The sequence below is a fragment of the Chaetura pelagica genome, unplaced genomic scaffold (assembly GCF_000747805.2).
Source record: "Chaetura pelagica isolate M959 unplaced genomic scaffold, ChaPel_1.0 scaffold328, whole genome shotgun sequence".
NCBI classification, from domain to species: Eukaryota; Metazoa; Chordata; class Aves; order Apodiformes; family Apodidae; genus Chaetura; species Chaetura pelagica.
Genome location: NW_009954216.1, coordinates 2,266,067 through 2,283,208, shown reverse-complemented (window position 1 = coordinate 2,283,208; position 17,142 = coordinate 2,266,067). Strand labels below are relative to the sequence as shown.

At 48.1% G+C, this 17,142-nt stretch overlaps 1 protein-coding gene across 1 annotated transcript in view; it reads left to right on the top strand.

The window, feature by feature from the left end:
- The first annotated feature begins 15,277 nt into the window (after positions 1 to 15,277).
- Positions 15,278 to 17,142, top strand: part of SRGAP3 (SLIT-ROBO Rho GTPase activating protein 3) — a 44,779-nt gene continuing 42,914 nt past the window's right edge. The window contains exon 1 of the mRNA XM_010003356.1: positions 15,278 to 15,466. The gene's annotated coding sequence lies outside the window, so the exon portion shown is untranslated. The remainder of the gene's footprint in view (positions 15,467 to 17,142) is intronic.

Below are 17,142 nucleotides of genomic sequence, written 5' to 3'. Positions count from 1 at the left end.
TTCGCTTTGAGAGCAGCTGACTCTTCTTCCTCTTAGGTGACTCTCACCAAGAATTACTTCTGTGCAATTGCACAATTTTCATCTTCCTTTTTGCGGTAACTGTCAGTTGCAAAACCCATGGTATCAGAGTTTTGTGGAGAACATGACCCCTGTGGGTTGCTGGAGACTGCTCCTTCTCTAAACAGTTTCCTTATTTTGTGTTGAGAGATGAACTTGGTGTTGAAAAGGGGGGAAAGTAGGACAAGGGATTTTTCTCTTTATTTCCACACAATACTATTTTGAGTATCTTTTTTTGGCTGCTGTGGCCAGTGATGCTGTTGGAGCTGGTCAGTGCCTGCAGTGGTTGTGTCGAAGTGTGGTGGCAGAACTGAGGAAGCAGTAGAGGAGATGATGTTAGGGACAGTGTGGGAACCAGAGTGTTTCATGGCTTAAATCACTGGTGATGTGCAAGGATTGCTATGAATAGTACCTGCTGGTTTTATGTGACTTTGGTTGTTCCCTTCCCTTGGAAGGCTCTCCAAAAGAAATAAATCTGCTTTTAAGAGCAAGGCTGTATGTTCATGGAGAAATTATGAAGTTCATCCGAAGTATCTATGCTTGTCTTAACTTTTTCAGCTTTGCAACTGCAGACCTGTTTTTTTTGCTTACATATTGCTTATCTCTACGTTCAGGGGAGATGGTGTGTTCTTGCTTCTATGTTCTTTGAAAAAAAAAAACAAACCTAGAAAATCTGAAAGTCCTGTTCTGAGCTCCCACCTTCATCTCTTAGATTTGGTGTTGAGTGGTTGAGGTCCTTGTGTTCATTTTTATGTTTTGCAGTGAATTTTGTGCAAACTGTTTTTTTTTTTTATGAAAAGGGCCTGAGTTTTCCTTTAATTGCTTTCTGACTTCCTTGCAGACACCTCTGCTTGAAATATGGGAAAATAAGCTTTTGAGGTTTACTGACAGTGATATTATACTGAGCTTTCTGTGAGCCTTTAAAGGTTTTTAAGGTAGAACCAAGTCTTTGGAAATCAAAGTCACAGAGGAATAGAAAGGTGAGATAAAATTTGTGTTTCTATATTTATAAAAAGATACAAAAATATAGTATGGAGAGACCAGTCAAACTTGACAGTCTGACAAAGCATTCATATCCCATTTCTTTTTTCCAAAGGGCTGCAGCCTGTCTGGGGTGTGTGTCCTTTTTGGGTTTTCCACAGAGTGGTCCCAGCCTGGTGGGGTCTGGCAGGGGCAGGGCCTGGGAGCAGCCTTGTCTTAGGCAGAGTTTTCCTGGTGTTTTACCCTTAAGACCAGGGTACAACAAAAGAGGGCACAGGTAAGGCTTCCACATGTACACCTCCTCTGGCATGCTTGCCTCTGCTGGTTTCCCCATTTACCTACTGTTTTTTCATTTTATCCTTTCTTAAAATATCCTGTGAAATGCTCCAAAAAAAGAAAATGGATTCCTTTTAATTGTAGTGGGACAACATAAACTAGTTAACTGTGACTGTAAGTATCTTAAAGAAAGAGGATGATGCTAGAATTTCAGATTAATGATGCCAGCTTTTGTTTCAGTGTTAATCAGAGATGACTCCCTACTGTTAGCATAGGAAAAAAAAGCAGTGGAGGTTTTGATGTTTGGCAGCAGCTTTTTGTACAGGCAAGAGCAGCTGGAGGGAAAGTCAACAGCAAAGACAATGTGGTTACATTTTCTGTGCCTGTTCCCTCCTTACAACGCTTCTGGTGATGCCGATGGTTGTTTTTGGGTTTTATTGTCCATTGTCCTCAGTACCGACTTTGGAATTGTGCCTTATTAGCTCGTCCACTCATTTGCTGCAGCTTTCCATGGCTGTTGTGTTCCCGGCACCCGCTGTGGCTGGAGCGGTGTCTGGCCACGGCCCGCTCAGCTGCTGCTCTGCGAGGACTCGTCCTGCTGCTGGCTGCTCTCCTCACCAAGCAGCAGGAAACATGAAAATGTGCATTTTTTTCACTGCCTAAATTTAGCCCCCAAAGCTTGTCTGGTCTCAGTGGCAACGTGTGGTAAACCACAGCTTGAAAGTGAGGGTCAGCCACATCTCCCCAGCTCTCTGACAGGGACGTGGGTCAATACCTGCTGCCAGGCCTCTCTTCCTGGAGAGGGGAAGGGAACAGAACCAGTTTGAGTTAATTTGCTTAATTTCTGTGGTACAGAGTGAAATAAAACAGGCCCTGTGCTGAGTGCCAGGAGTTACCCCAGGCTGGCTCAGAGGAAGCTAGCTCAGATACCACTGCAAAATGGCCTGAAGAGTGTGGAGCTCTGCTGAAAACCGCTCCGTGGAAACAGGTTCTCCTCTGTTGCTGCAGATGTGGGTTTTGGCTGGAGCAGGTTCCCCAGACCCTGACTGTGGTTGAGGCTGGCTGGGTGCCTCCTGGCCTGCCAGGGCATCCATTTCAGCAGAGCTGCCATCCCCGCGGGCCCAGCGGGTTTGCTCCAGCTCTTGCATATCGGGGCTGACTTTACTTCTTGTTCCCTCTTGCTTTTCTCTGTTCCTGTTTAAACAGCCCCATCTCCACTAGTGTATGTTCCAGTCTGATCCGAGGCAGCTACAACAAGTAGGTGTGTTTTAAGGGACTGGTTAAAGGTGTTCTTGCTGCAGTTCCTTTGGGCTGGATTCTTCCTGGAGCAACTCCTGATGGTGGTGGTTTTAGGTGGACTGTGCTGCCTTTTTCCTGACTCCAAGCTGGAGCGGTGGGTGCTGCAGGCTGCTCTGCAGCCTTCACATCTTGCTGCAAGTGACTGAGCACGTTGATGAAAAAGTAATCTGTCAAGAGTTACTGAACCAGTACGGGTCTCTGCCAAAGACACCCCAACAGAGAGGGCCTGGGGTGGTGGGATCTGTGAAGTCACTGTCCAGCTGCCTCTGGGCCTTGGCATCGCAGCTAGCCTGGGCTGGTTCGGTCTTCAGGGCAACGCTCTGCTTGACAGGTCTCTGTTGGGGGCAGAACAAAGACAGCTCTTTTCTTGAGGGACTAGTGAAAGCTGCAGGATCATGAATGTCTCTCAAAACAACTCTTAACGCCCCAATGTTCTTGATGGGAGGCTTGGGTTCAGATGTGTGGGTCTGGCCCTTCCTTCCTGTCAGACCCTTCTTTGCCATCATCCTGCTTCTGACAGAAGTGTCTGTAGTTACTTTGATGGGACTGAGATGTTTCGTCAGTTATTGGAAGAAAGGGCAATAAAGGACTGCATTCTGCTCTGTTTTTTCTCTCTTCTCTAACATCTTGCCAAGCTCTTTAGCAAACAGTGCAGTCATCAGCGCATTGAACTAATGAGGGGTTGGCATTTAGACAGTGTGCAAGAGCTGCTGACGCCCCGTGGAAAAATGTGAGGACTAATTTTGCTTATAGATTTATCTGGGTATTTTTTGTCCACACTTGAATTTGTTTTTTTTAATTTGACTCTGGAGTTCAGCTTTTTAAATTTATTTTTTTAGAAATAATTTCCCTTTGCAGTAAGTAGGCAGTATCAGTAGAGCTCTTTGTCTGTGATAAAACCAGCAGCAGGTAGCATGAGATGTTCTGCTCCTGGCACCTCTGCCTTCCATGGTGCTTCCACAGCGAGGCAGCCTTTCCTCCTCCTAGTGGGGCTGTTCTGGAAGCAGGCTTGCCTTCTCCTTGCTCTTGAAAAGGAAGGACCATGACATCCCCTGGCAACACCTTTATGCCAGGAGCACCTGGGGACATGGGAGGTCTGTGCTGTGGTCAGTGTTCCTGAAGCACGGGCAGGTGGCTGCTGGTGGGGATGCCCAGCAATGTCTGCTCTGGGTGCTCCTGCCAGTTGGCTTTCCTGGACAGGCTTGTGCTTCCCCTGTGGCACCTGTGTGTGTGGTTTGAAGCTCTGCTTCTGTTTTTAAATTGAGCATAATTGCAACATGCCATTATATTTGTTGTCAGTCTTTATCCCTGGAAAGTTTTGGTTTTGAGGCTGAGCTGAAGTTAAGAATAAACACTGGTTTGTTTTGGTTTTGTCCCTTTCCTGCTGCAGCAGGGCAGAGCTGCCTGAACTTGGCAGTGCTGCCTGCAAATGGAAGAAATCTGGATGCTTTGCTTCACCTGAAGCCCTTACTCTTCCCTGATGCTGGGTAGGACCTCTTCATGGGCCAGCCTGGCTGCTTCTGGATCTGCATTCCAAGGCAGTTTGCAAAGAAGATGCGCTGTTGGTGGCTTCTGTAGGTTTGGATTGCAAAAGCTTGTGGTAAATGCTACGACCTCAGCAGCTGGAGTGGCTGCTGTTGTGTGTGGGGGTCAGGAGGAGAGGAAAGGAGAGCATGTGAAGAGCAAGGTGTGAGGTCTGCTGCCTCAGTGGCTCTCAGCAGGAGAGCTTTGGAGCACTTGTTCTTGAGTGCTTGCCCAGTTAATTTTGAATTATTTCAAGACTTCATTGTCGCCACCTCAGTTTTGATCTTTGCTCTCAGGCATTGAGAAGCTGCTCTTGCCTTCGTTGCTTTCAACATAAAACGTGGGGCTGCTCAGTGCCTGGTTCAAGGAGGATCTCCCCAGATAACTGTGGGCTGAGCTTCTCCAGCACGTTTCAGACAGGCCTAAAGAGAAGCATCAGTCTGTCTGCTGCTACTGGTAGACTGTTGTCTGTGATGGGAAGGAGACACTGATGGAAACGTTGGAGGTGTTTCCATGGGCTCATTCACGAAACCCCTTGGCCACAGGAAGTGGACATTGCATAAGTCTGAAGCCAAATTCAGTGCTCTTCTAAGTGAGGCATCTACTTAAACCAGGACTAACTTTGTTTTAGAGTTTGCTTGGGGAATAGGCTGATGCCATGAAATTTTCACTAATTAGGTCAGAGAAAAGTAGTCCTTGTATCTAGGTTGTGGTGTGTTTTCATTTTGTTCATTGCACCACTGACTGATTTGGAAGTCAGTGATGATTTTGATTCAGGTCCTGCATTAATAGTGGATGCCTGGGTGAGACAAACCTTGTTTATGTACAGTCCCCTGTGGTGGGACCCTGTGCTCCTTAGCAGTTGTATTTTGTCTTCAATTATTTTGTGAGAGTAGGCTTGTTTGTTGTCTAGGAAGCTTTTTTATGACCTAGAAACATACATGAATGCTTGTGTATCATTTCTAGTGAGATGGAATTCCCCTCTCTGAAATGCCAGCAAGCAGTAAAATGGAAATAGCTGTGTTAGCTCTAACCAGAGTGTATCAGTAGATTATAACCTCTTTCTGGTCAGGTTTGTTTTACTCCCACATCTGCTCTGCTCATGAATGATGCCTTCCTAATTTGTGTTCTAAAAGTGTGAAAGCAAAAAATTATTTGGTTTTTTGTGTTGGGTTTTTTTTAAATATTACTACTTTTTAAATTTGCATTTTGAGTATTAGTGTTAAAAGTAAAATAAATACAGTAATTACCAGTGTTTTATTAAACCTGGCCTAACCTGTTGCACTTGCTGCAGTGGTTTCCTGAGAAGAGTGCTGGGTGCTGTAGGGTGACTTGTGTGTGCTCTGTTTGAAAAGAGCAGAAGGTGGGGGGGGAAGAGCATCTGTCACAGCTGCTGTGGAGCCGGGAGAAGCTGTGGCATTGCCCTCAGGGCAGGACAGAACTGGGAGAGCCCCTCGGATGGGGGCACTGCTGTGGGTGTTGCACATGCCTTTGGGCACCTGCTCCTTGGCACAACCCTGCCCTGCTCTCAAGGCCACCAGCACAACTGATGCATTGCTATTGTGTTGTTTTGGCTGGAGTAAGTTTGAGGGGAAGGATTGCTTGTGTTATGCACATATCCCTATAGAAATGGATTTTTTCTTCACGGCATGTCTGCCTTTTTCCTGCAGCTGTGGTAAGGAGTCCATCATGTGCTGGGAGGCTTGTTCTCCATGTGCAGGAAACCCCAGGACCTGGCCTGCTCACCCCCTGGAGCGAGGGGTGGGCAAGCAGGGGTTTGGGCAGGGTCCAGAAGCCAGCTTGGCTAGTGACAAAACACAGCTGGCATTTTCCTAACCCCGGCTGCCCGGAGCTGCTGGTTGGGGGTCCAACCAGTCTCTCCTCTTGGGGGTGCTGCCCCAGGCCTCCTGCATCTTGCCCCAGGCTCCATCCAGGGCTGGGGTTTCCCAAGAGGGAAGAAGTCACTCTGTTCAAGATTTAATTTCTTACACTTTCACTTCTTTTTTTAGTAGTCACAAATTAAGAGGTCACCTTACAGCCCAGTGAGTAATGATGTAAGGGCTGGGTGTGTGTATCGAGGCAAAGCTGGAGCTGTGGGTGGCAGGGCCTTTATAGTGGGACTGTGTCTGGGAGCAGGCTGGCTCCTGATGCCCTCCCTTAGGCTGGGGATTAAAGACATACATGAAAAAACTGTATGAAAAAAGCCAGTGCCTCATGAATTGTTTTCAGACTTGAAAGAATTGGGTTTTTTTTCTCTCTCTCTTCAAATCCAAAACTTGTAGTTTCAGATAAAAGGCTTGACTCGTTCTTCATTTTACTAAGAGCCAAATCTCCTGTCTTTTCCTAGACAGGGTTATTACTACTGACATGTAAGGGAAGGAGGAGGCTTGTTTGCTTGCTCTGGGCTGTTTGTTCCTTCACAGGCGTTCCCCAAGCCTGGGGTACCCTCAGGGGGATTTGTGTGGCAGGAAGGTGGGAGCATGGCTGGCAGCTCACCTTCAGGATGCTCCAGTCTGTGGTCCTTGATGCTCCTTGGCTGTCGAAGCTGAGCAGTGTCACTCTTGGGACCTGCTGAAGCCTTGGTCTGGGGTCAGCCATGGCCACATGAATGCTCCTGTGGCAGCATGTCCCTCTGCTGCTGCTGAGCTGTGTTGGTGGGAGCTGGCAGGGTGTGGGGTGGGATGTGCGGATGAAGAGCACCGTGCCGGGGAGCGGGAGCACCCCTGGGCAGGTGGTGCCGCGCTGGCTCTCGGGGCCTGTCCCCATACACAGATGGCTGCCCTGTGGTCCCAAGCAGTGCTGTGGGGGCTGTGGGCACTGCTGGGACTTGCTGGCAGCTGCCTGGCCTGGGGCCGTGGGTTTAGTTGGTGTCACGGCCCCCTGGGAATTTTAATAGTTAATAATGAATAATTTTAATAGTGAACTAGCCGTGTGTTGGATGTGTGTGCCGGGGCTCTCCCCAGGGAAATGGTGCAGGCTGTTGAAAAACTGGATGACAAAGCACTAGAGCACACATAAGAGAGAACTATGTGATGAAGAGGGCTGGGCTTTTAGTGAAGACAGCACGTGAATAGTCTGAAGTAGGACATAAGCAGGGAGCCAAATGGCCTTCCTAGTGTATTCCATATTTTTAGAAGAATTGGATTCTGCTCTGAGTCCAACTTGCCATGCTATATTTGCAGTAAACTACTGGGTCTAATCCCAGTTGTGAGGCAAACAATGGCTTTTGTTGCCAAGCATATTTTCTCACTTGTCACAAATCAGTGGGGTGGAACATATGTTAGAGGAGTGGCTGTCCTAGGCTGCCCAGTTGGAAGATAAGCCAACGATGTTTTTCTTCTGCACAGACAGTTCAGCATCCCCAGGGCAGCCGTGCTCAGCCTGGCCAGGGGTGCTGGGTGGGCTGCACCTGAAGCCCCAGCCTGGGGGGGCCGAGGGACTGTGTGATATGGCCAGTGGAGGTCTCTGAAAGCTTCATCCCAGCCAGTTGCTAGAGAAACCTCTGCTTTTGTCTGTGTCTGAGCAGCCGGAGCTGTGCCTTGGCCCAGCGGGACCTGTGGCGGGGGCTGGGAGGGGCTGTGAGCCAGAGCTGCCATTTCCCAGGGGAGCAGGGTGCTTGTTGCCAGGGCTGGGGTGTGCAGGTCCCTGTGGGCCAGAGCAGCACCCTGGCCTCGTGGCTTCAGGCCTTCCTGCCTGCTGGGGCACACTTGGCACCTGAGAGCTCTCGTGTTTTAATCTGGGCTATGCACCCTCACAAGCCTTACCTGTCTGGGTTTTTCCGTTGCCTGCCGTTTCACCAGGTTTTGCACATACAGAATTGGATTTATTTAACAAGCCCATCCTAAACTTGTCATGCCCATGTGTCAGCTTTGCAGCAGGTCCTGGCTCCCCCACATCTTCTGGAAACACGCTCTGCTGGGACCCCACTGAGTTTTAAGTGTGCAGATAGTTGAAAAGCTGCTGTGTTGGGCTGCGAGCACTGAAGGTACAGCAGCAAGAAGTGCCATTGTTTGTCTCCTGTGCTGCTTTGACCTATGATGGGGCAAGCAACAGCAAATGTAGCTATGAACCTTTGTACCCTGGTTGCTTAGCTTGAGGTTGATCACTCAAACTTACTTTTTTTAAAAGATGTTTTACTGTTTGTGAAGAAAGAAATTTCTGAAGTAGCAGTACATCCCTAACCAGCATGACACTTCTGCTGGGGTTGGTTTCTGCTATGGTTGATGCCAGTTAAGGAGCTTGGCTTTCATCAGCAGTTGAGGGAAAAAGTATTGAAGCCAGGAGTTACTGGAAGAGGGGGAGACTTGCAAAATAACTGCTGGAGAACAGGATTGTCTCACTCCGTGTACTGCCAAAGGATGAAATTCTAGCTCCACTGAAGCTGGTGGGAGTTTTGCCACCATCTCAGCTGGGGCTGGGATTTCAACATGGTGTTTCTAAATGCCTGAAACTCAGAGATTCTCATGCCCAGGAGAGTATGTGAACTGTGTGAGGACACAAGGAATAAGTGAGTAAAAATAATAGGGAATACCACTGGTAAAAGTTGCATTCATCTAGAGTTTGTTACATTTAAAAAATGAGACCATATGGAAAGTATCCTTCAGTAAGCTGAGGGTGGGACCAGTTGAAGTAGTGGCATGTTCATAATGAACTGGAGCTCAGCGTGCTGTCTTCATCTTGACCTCTCTACGTAAGCATGTTCCTTCTGATATCAGTACTCAAATTGGCCATGGCTTGTCCCAAATAATTTTGTTCTGTGTAAAGCACTGCATCACCCCTGTTGTCAGAGGTATGTTATTTGGATGTGTGTCATTGCTCTCGCACTCTGTGCGTGCCTGCCAGCATTGTCCTCACTGGAGAATGGATGAGGTCAACAGCCTAGGAGAGGAAAAAATTAGACTGACTCTGATACGCTGTCCAGGATGTCAACATCAGCCCCAATAACACTCTTCTGAAGTCTTGAAAAGGTTTGGGGAAGTGCCTTCACTCTGTCACTGGCGCACTGGTGTCAGTTTCCAAGCCAAATGCAGAGCTCCCTCAGGGTTCAAGAGCAGGTCTGGCCGTGGCAGTGATCACATGAACTCCAGGATCTCTGGAGGGCCCTGTTTTCACAAGTTCAGCAGAAGTGCCCCCGAGACCCAGCTTGTCTGGGTACCCTGCATGAGCTGCTCCTGGGGATGCTCCCTGGGGTTCTGCTGGGACAGGTCCCAGGGCTGGAGCCCACCTCGGGCAGTCTGGGCGCTGCTGACATCTCACATGGTACGTGCACAGCCCCAGAATAATGAACAGTCATCAGCTGGGATATGGGCTAATTGATTTGAAAATATTTATAAAAGCCCAATCTCCAGATCTTCTGATTACAGATGTTCCCTCTCCCAGCTGGATTAGCAGTCCCACAGCCTGTCTTGAGTGTTGTTGCGGTCCTTAGTTTGCCAAGGAATTTTGTTTTCTTCAAAATCCCTGCCACTGTGCTTCAAAAGAGCTGAGGAAATCAGATTTCTTGCATTTTCTACCTCTGATTCTGTGTTTTAAATAACAGGACTGCTCATGCTGGAAACTAATTTTTTTTTTTATGAACAGAACCAAACAAACTGGGAGGAAAAAAACAAAGCCTTTTACTTTGTTATATTCTTTCCATATAGCTGATGGATTACCAAGAATCTTCCGTTTTGCTCCTGTGTTCTTGCCTTGAGCACTGAATATTCCAACAAATAGGCCACCCTGATACTGATTTTTGAACATTCTCCATGAGGACGATCAAACATTGGTCTCCCACACTGGACAGTTTTAAGTCTCAGTTTGATAGGGTGCTGAGCCACCTCATATAAACTAGAGTAGTACCTAGAAAGGTTGGACCAGATGATCCTTGAGGTCCCTTCCAACCTGGCAGTCTATGAAAATGTGACAGCAGGCAGTCCAGCAGAGCTCATAGGGACTTGAGGAGCTTTTTAGCACCCTTGTTTGCAGAGCATTTTACTCTTGTTCTCATGTGACACTGCTTGTGATTTTATACATTGTGAATTAAATAATGAGAGTGTTTTAGACAAACTACAGTGGAAATGTGACCGGCTACACAATTTCATTTAATTATTTGCTTTCTGCTTTTTGGCAAATGCTTTCAGCTCTTCCTGAGGCAGTTTGGTAGGGTTTTGTTTATTGATTTCTACTAAAAGGTCCTGTAAAATTCCAAGTTCAAAACCAGAGTGTGAGGTGGCTCTTCTGTGGACCTGCAGCATTTGTGTTCACATCCTGATGGTGCTGGGCAGAAGCCAGAGTTGGAAAGTTTTCCTTGTGAGTTTTGCTCTTCATGGCATGGAGCTTATTTTTAATCTAGCAAGGAAAGCATTGAATGTAGGATATTAAAACCACATGTACTATTTGAACCAAAAAAGGGTGTGAACCTAGTTGGGTCATTTCTTTAGCTTTCACAGAATAACTTGCTACTGCTGCTCTCAGAGGCATCCCATTTCCTTGTAGTTTGCCAGATTGTGTAAGTAACTGTAAATAAGGGCCTGCCAATGTTAAGTGAGTTCCAGGAGTTACCAACCTGCCACTATACAGCAGTGTCTCCTGTACATGTGTCTTCAGCTCTGAGTAGAAGCAGTTCTCCTATTGCTGCAACTTCTTAGTAACAGTTATGCAGAAGTGTGAAACTGGAGAGGTCAGGCTGACCACAGATGGCTTCTCCTTAGGTTATAAAGGCTCATTCTAAAGCTTTGAGGAAGAGGAGTGCAAATTAAAGTGTTTGCAGTCCAAACCCTGGCCTGGGTTGTCGTTTCCAGCTTCCCTCTAATGGCCAGAGCAAACCCTCATCTCCACATGCCCTTTGGAGGTTCTGCGCTGCTCCACCAGCCTGTGCTGACCAACTGTCAGATCACCTGGGATGAAAGGGTCAGCCAGGGGTTCCTCATCCCCAGTTATCTGAGAAGCAAAAGGCTGTTTGCCCTGGGAACAGCAGAGCAGGGGCAGGGCTGTGTCCAGCTGCCCAGGGGCAGTGGACACACGGGATCGCTCCCGACCAGGTGCATGTGGGCTGGTTCCCCTGGTGCAGGGCTGATGCAGCTCATGATAATGCTGGTCAGAAAGTGGCGTGGAAACAGTGCTGGTGAGGACAGGGCAGGCTTTGGTCTGGATTCTCAGCTGGTGCCCATCCAGGTGTGACCCTGGGCATTAGTGGGGGCCTGTTGGGTTTGGGTTTGCTGGGGATCTGCTTTTGGTATCTGGTGTGTGATCAGGCCAGGTTAGAGGGGGAGGGGAAAGATGGAGGGGCTTGGGACCAAACAGCAAATGGTGGCTGCTCCGCCCATGGGGCCGGTCTCTGGCTCCAGTGCACCAGCAGGAGAAAATGGATCTTCTCCAAGTGCTCCTGCCCGTTCCCTAGGCAGCAGGCATGAAGGGTGGAAAAAGGCTTTTCTGCCTGCCTGTGTTTTGTCATGATTATCTGAAAAGGCTACTCAAGAGCAAGTTCATTTTAATTGGAGGGAGGGAGCCTCTTAAATGCAGCAGCAAAGTAACTATGGAAGCAGGGGGGTGACGATGCAGGCACTGCTGGGGCTGGGGTTGTGAGCGACTGACTCACCAAGACCTCCGAAGGCCTGAAGAATGTTGTTTTCTCTGTTAATGCTTCTGTCTGTGCATTAATGATGGCAGCAGCCCTTAGTTTTGTTTCCTGCCACAAACCTTTTCCATTTAATGTGCAGCAGCCCCTGGGGTCAGTGTCCCTCTCCACTGGTTTGTGTGACTGGCTGTGGCTGAGTGGCCTGGTGGCTCTGGTGTCTGGGGGGGCTGCCCTGGCTCAGCTCCTGCAGGGAAACGTGGAGGTGTCACAGCAACGTGCCACGGGAGGGGGGGAAGAGAAATTCTTGGCCAGCCTCTCTTGGTGTTGTCTGAACTTCCCTGAATGACCCCTGTGAGAGCCAAGGAGAAATCTTGGTGCCAGATAGAAGGATCAGATGAGCAGCAAAAAAATAGGAAGAGAGGAAGTAAATTGAAAGCACTGAAGAAAGGTTATTGATATTGCTGGTATTTCTGTGCATTGTCTGGGTTAAGAGCTGTTCTAGAGACCACCTTGGGCTGTAATCCACTATCAAAAGGGAATAGTGTTATTTTGTTGTTTTGTTGGGTTTTTTTTTCAAAATGTCTCTGCTCAGGAATCAGAGCTGTGCTGCCAGTTCTGCCCTGGCACCAGCAGGAGTGGGAATGTACAATCCATATGGGATGGAATGAAACTTCCACTGACCTTGCATGGGAAGGAAACTCTTGCCTATGGGGGAATGTAAAGGTTTTAAAAACGTTATGTTATGAAACTGGCACCTTTGTATCCTGTAGAGATGTAGCAGTGGGTTTTAGGAGGCTTAGTTGGAAAGTGGTTACTCTGCCCTCTGGGCTCCAGTGAATGCCTCGCTAGCTGCAGTTTGTGTGACAGTGCCCACCCTGGGAAGGGGTGTATGGAGCAGCGCTGCAGCCGCTCCGGGGTGAGGGCTCCAGGTTCTCATTCTGGCCCTGCTGCAAGGCAGGGAGCTGCTGGGAGCCGTGGCTGCAGAGGTGGCCATCTCCTGTGGATCCCAACAGGCAAGGCAGAGCCCCTGGAGAGCAGGCTTGCTGAGGAAGCAGAGCTGCAGTGCTGCAGCTTTCTCTCTAAGCCCAGGCTATTTTTCAGCAAGTGCTGGAGTGCCAGCTACCAAGGACTGGATTAGCTTTCAGGTGTGATGACAGAGTGCTGCTCTCTAGAAGGCCACCAGCTTCTCCAGCCATTCTCATGCATCTCTGTAGCAAAACCAGAGTTAATCTTGCTGTGTGGCATTGAAGCATCCTTCCCATGCCTCAGAGAAGGTGCCATTGCACGGGCAGCAGATTTATTTTCTGTGTATGAGTGCAAATGTGAAGATGAGAGGATGGAAAAGCAGTGTATTTTGTGAGGTGTGCAGCTCTGTTTAGGCATGGTGCTGGAGACCATAGGGGTAGGATACTGCTTATTTTGTCAACAGAGTGAAAACCAAGACACTGTGACACCGGTCATTTTGAGACCTCTTTTGCAATGAGAATTTAATTTCTTCTCCATTCATTTAGCAGCCATAATTTCAGCCATAATTTTTTTTTTTTTTTTCCCAAGGATATTTCTGGCAGTGTTTATGTACCTGACTTGTCTTTCATTTCCTGGTGTTGAGGAGCTCAGCTGTGAGTGAAGGCTGATCTCTGTGTGCAGCAGATGCCCCAGTCCGAGGGGGGCAGCAGCCTGGGCAGCTTAGCATCCCTGCTCTGCCTCCCCTGCCCAGGGCCTGGGCCCTCTTGGCCCCCCTGCCCAGCATCCTGGAGCCTGTGGAATGGATGGATGTGGGTCAGCAGCAAGGCAGAGTGCTTTGGGTAGCACAGGGATGGTTACAGTCATCCAGGCAGGCTTCAGGAAGGGAAAATGGCTTTGCTAATGGCCAGGTGCTTTGGGTTGAGTCCTGCTCCAAGGCTGTGTATGAGCCTCAGATGCATTTTTATGAACAGTTGTGCTACTGTCTCAGAAAGCATCAAGAAAACACAGGAACTGCCATAAAAGCAGTGCTCACAGAGCATTCCACGTAAGGTAACTGATTAACTTTGAGGCTTTCAGCATTTGTTATTTCCAAGGAGCTTTTGGTTTTTAGGTGACCTTCACACAGCCTGCAGCCTCCAGTCCCATCACTGCCGTCGTTAAATTACGCAGTAATGAGTTTGCTGCAGGTGTCCTTGTTCTGCAGCTCCCCAAGTTCACCTGTCAGACTGTGAGTGGCTCGGTCTTGCACAATAGCTGTTCTGTGCAGAAATGTTGAAAAAGATCAGATTTTATAATGACAATTTTAACCTCCTCCACATCGGATCCTCATAAATTTGAAGAGCTTGAAATTGTCCATAAATCTTCTGTGATCTCAGTGTTTTGCAAGATCATTACTCAATTATTTATCAGTTCAGCATCCACTGTGGAGTAATGACTGTCTGGATAGGATGTTCCTGTAGGTGCAAAGCTGTGGGGCAGCCTGATGCTATAAGGGCACCAGTAGGGCTAGCCTGTCCTGCATATATTTATATATGTTTTTTGTGTATATGTATGTATGCATACTCAAGATTATTTTGCACATTGGAATGATGCTGCTGTGTTGTCCTGGCTGAGGTCATTGAGCTTCCCAGTTAGGATGCAGTTGATTCCAAGCTTGTGTGCTCAGGCTGCACAGGCTTTGTAGTTTGCTGTGGCTGCTGTGGGAAAGTTGTTGTTTGTCATCTTACCACGCTGAGTTTGCAGAAGGAACCAAGCATGAGGTCTAGCCCTCTTGCCAAAGAGATGCACCAATTTTTGGACTTCCTTCTTAGTACAGACTGGGCCATCCTATCACGCAGGCAGCAACTGCTCTACATGTGCAGTTCAGCCTTGTGCCAGACCTTTGGGAAGATCCAGCTCCTCTCATGGAAAACCCAGGCAGAAAGTCACCCCTGAGCTTGCCTGTGCGGTCTGCTCCTGGCAGAGGACTTTTCAGCAGAGGCTGTGGGGCTGTAGTGTGTCTGTCACAGTGTCCAAAGGTCCTTATGAGAAAGAAAAAACAACCCTGGATCGGATCAGTTGGCAGTGTTCTGTGTGCTGGGGTCTGGGGGGGGTCTGGAACATTTGTTAAGTCCTGGAGCCAAAGAGGAGTTTGATTTGTCAGTTGACCGGCAGCTGAGGGGGCCGTGGGCATGTACAGGGCCAGGTTCCTGCAGGCCACTCTCTGCTGTGCCCTGGGTGTTCAAATGAGCATTTATTGTGAAATAAGATGTTAGTTTAGATACAGAGAATACAGGATTTCAGGTAGTACTAGGTAAATGGAGGCGTTATTTTTTAGTTTCCAAAAGGCAATTGGAAGCTCTGTGGGTTGATCTCTGTGTGCTTCCACAGTTGTTTGTTTTGAGAAAGAACAAGGTTTTAATATGAAACTGGTGAATGAAATTCTTCAGCTCATCCTTGGGGGAAAAAAAATCCATTGGTTTTAGCAAAGGCTCGAGTTGCATGTGAGGTTTGTGAAGGAGCCTGCTCTGGCAGTGCCCGTGTGCTTTGCTGTGAGACAAGGATGGACAACCCTCCTGGCCAGGGTTTGTTGCTGACGTTGTGTTTCCTTCTCCTCTCTTGTGTGCACACAGAAATCCGAACTCAGCTGGTGGAGCAGTTCAAATGTCTGGAGCAGCAGTCGGAGTCGCGCCTGCAGCTGCTGCAGGACCTGCAGGAGTTCTTCCGCAGGAAGGCTGAGATCGAGCTGGAATACTCCAGGAGCCTGGAGAAACTGGCTGAACGCTTCTCCTCCAAGATACGCAGCTCCAGAGAGCACCAGTTCAAGTAAGCAGTTCCCAGGGGCAAAATGGTGCAAAGGGATGGGCCAGGAACTGCCCCAAACGTCAGATGTGAAGCTGCACAGTCCAAAAGTGGAGTGAGCTAAATAGCACCAGCAGTGACCTGGGCTGCCCTGTCCCTGTGCAGGGCTCACAACAAGAACTGGAAATGTCTTTTTCCGAGACTTTTGCCACAGCACTAATGACCTGTGCTGCCCAAATTTTACTTCATGTGCACTTCTTTGAACAGTACAAAAAAAAAATGTGAGTTGGGGACTAGGAAGGAGTCAAGCCCCTTGATTTTTTTTTTTTTTAAGAGGCTTGAATTTGGCCACTGATTTGGGTGTGCAAATGATGGGCCAATTTTAGAAACCCTGATTTGTGTATTTAGTCCAATCCTTAGTTGTCAGAGTGCTTCACATTGCACACAGACCTGCTGACAGTCTGAGACTTGGAAGCAGTTTCTGGAAATGTAATTTATTGCAGTTTTTAAAATGAAGTGTGTATGTTTTCTGTGTACACACCCATACAGTGTTGAAGCTAGGCACATCCATAGTGGAAATATTTTGAAACAAAGCTTTGAAATAGGGAGCATGAGCTGGATGCTGGAGTTGTGTGAAACTCAGACTGATAATGAAAATTGTGAAATCCATGAATGTGTGAATATGTGCAGGTTTTCAAGGCAGTCTCTTTAGTTTAACCACACTCTCGAGCTTGGCTGAAATAAAGATCTGAAAAAAACCTAAGCAACAAACTTGAGGCAGAATTTCAGTGTGGAGATGACTGATTGTGGTGAGGATACATGGCCTGTGCTGCTGTGCTGGCTGGTTGCTGGCTGTTACTCAGAGGCTCCTGTGGCTGCTGGAGGGTCTGGTCCCTGCTCAGGGATGAGTGGGGTGCTCCCACTTGTCTGAGGCATGTAGCCTTGCTAGCCCCTGGCTCTTTCTTTCTGTAGCCCCTTGTGATGGTTTTTTTCCCCTCTTTCAGCTGCAAGAGCAGTGATTTCTGTTGCTACATTACTAAATCCTATTTATTCCATATTACTAAATCCCATTTAATCTGTTTACCCAGTCTCTCTAGTGAGCAAGGCTTTGCTGTTGTCTTATGCAAAAGTCTGCTGAAAAGGAATTGCCACTGAATGGTGTCTGCTCTGTTTGCAGCTCACTGCTGCTTGTCAGCTGAGTGGTGCTGGGCTGTATCCTGTGTTGGGGATAACTGTCCTGAGGAAGGAATGGGCCAGTATGGGCTAGGGAGAGTGCTCTTCTTCAGAGATGGAGCCCCTGAGGCCTTCTCCTATCAGCTGCAAGCAGTATCATGGCACTGCCCTTGCTAATTGTGCAGTATCTGGAGGTGACATTGATTCTCCACCTACATAAAGCACCTGGGCACAAGTGCCTGGTGTTTGTGTTGGCACTGATGGTGCTAAAAGGCTCAGCTGGATTCCGGTGCACACTTCTGCCCAGTCCTCACTCTGTGTTGGGGGAGACTCCCTTAATGTGTTTTTCTTCCAGCCTGCCTTGTGTCTGCCCTTTATTAGGTTCATCTGCATTGCTTCCCAGCTTGCTCATGAATGTCATTATTCTGATGAGGCTTTTGACACTTAAGAAATACGGTCTCTCCAGCCCTGCCTTTGTCCCTGTGTAGCCATGTGCAGCAGGCTGTGCCAGCCCTTCTCATTCCAGC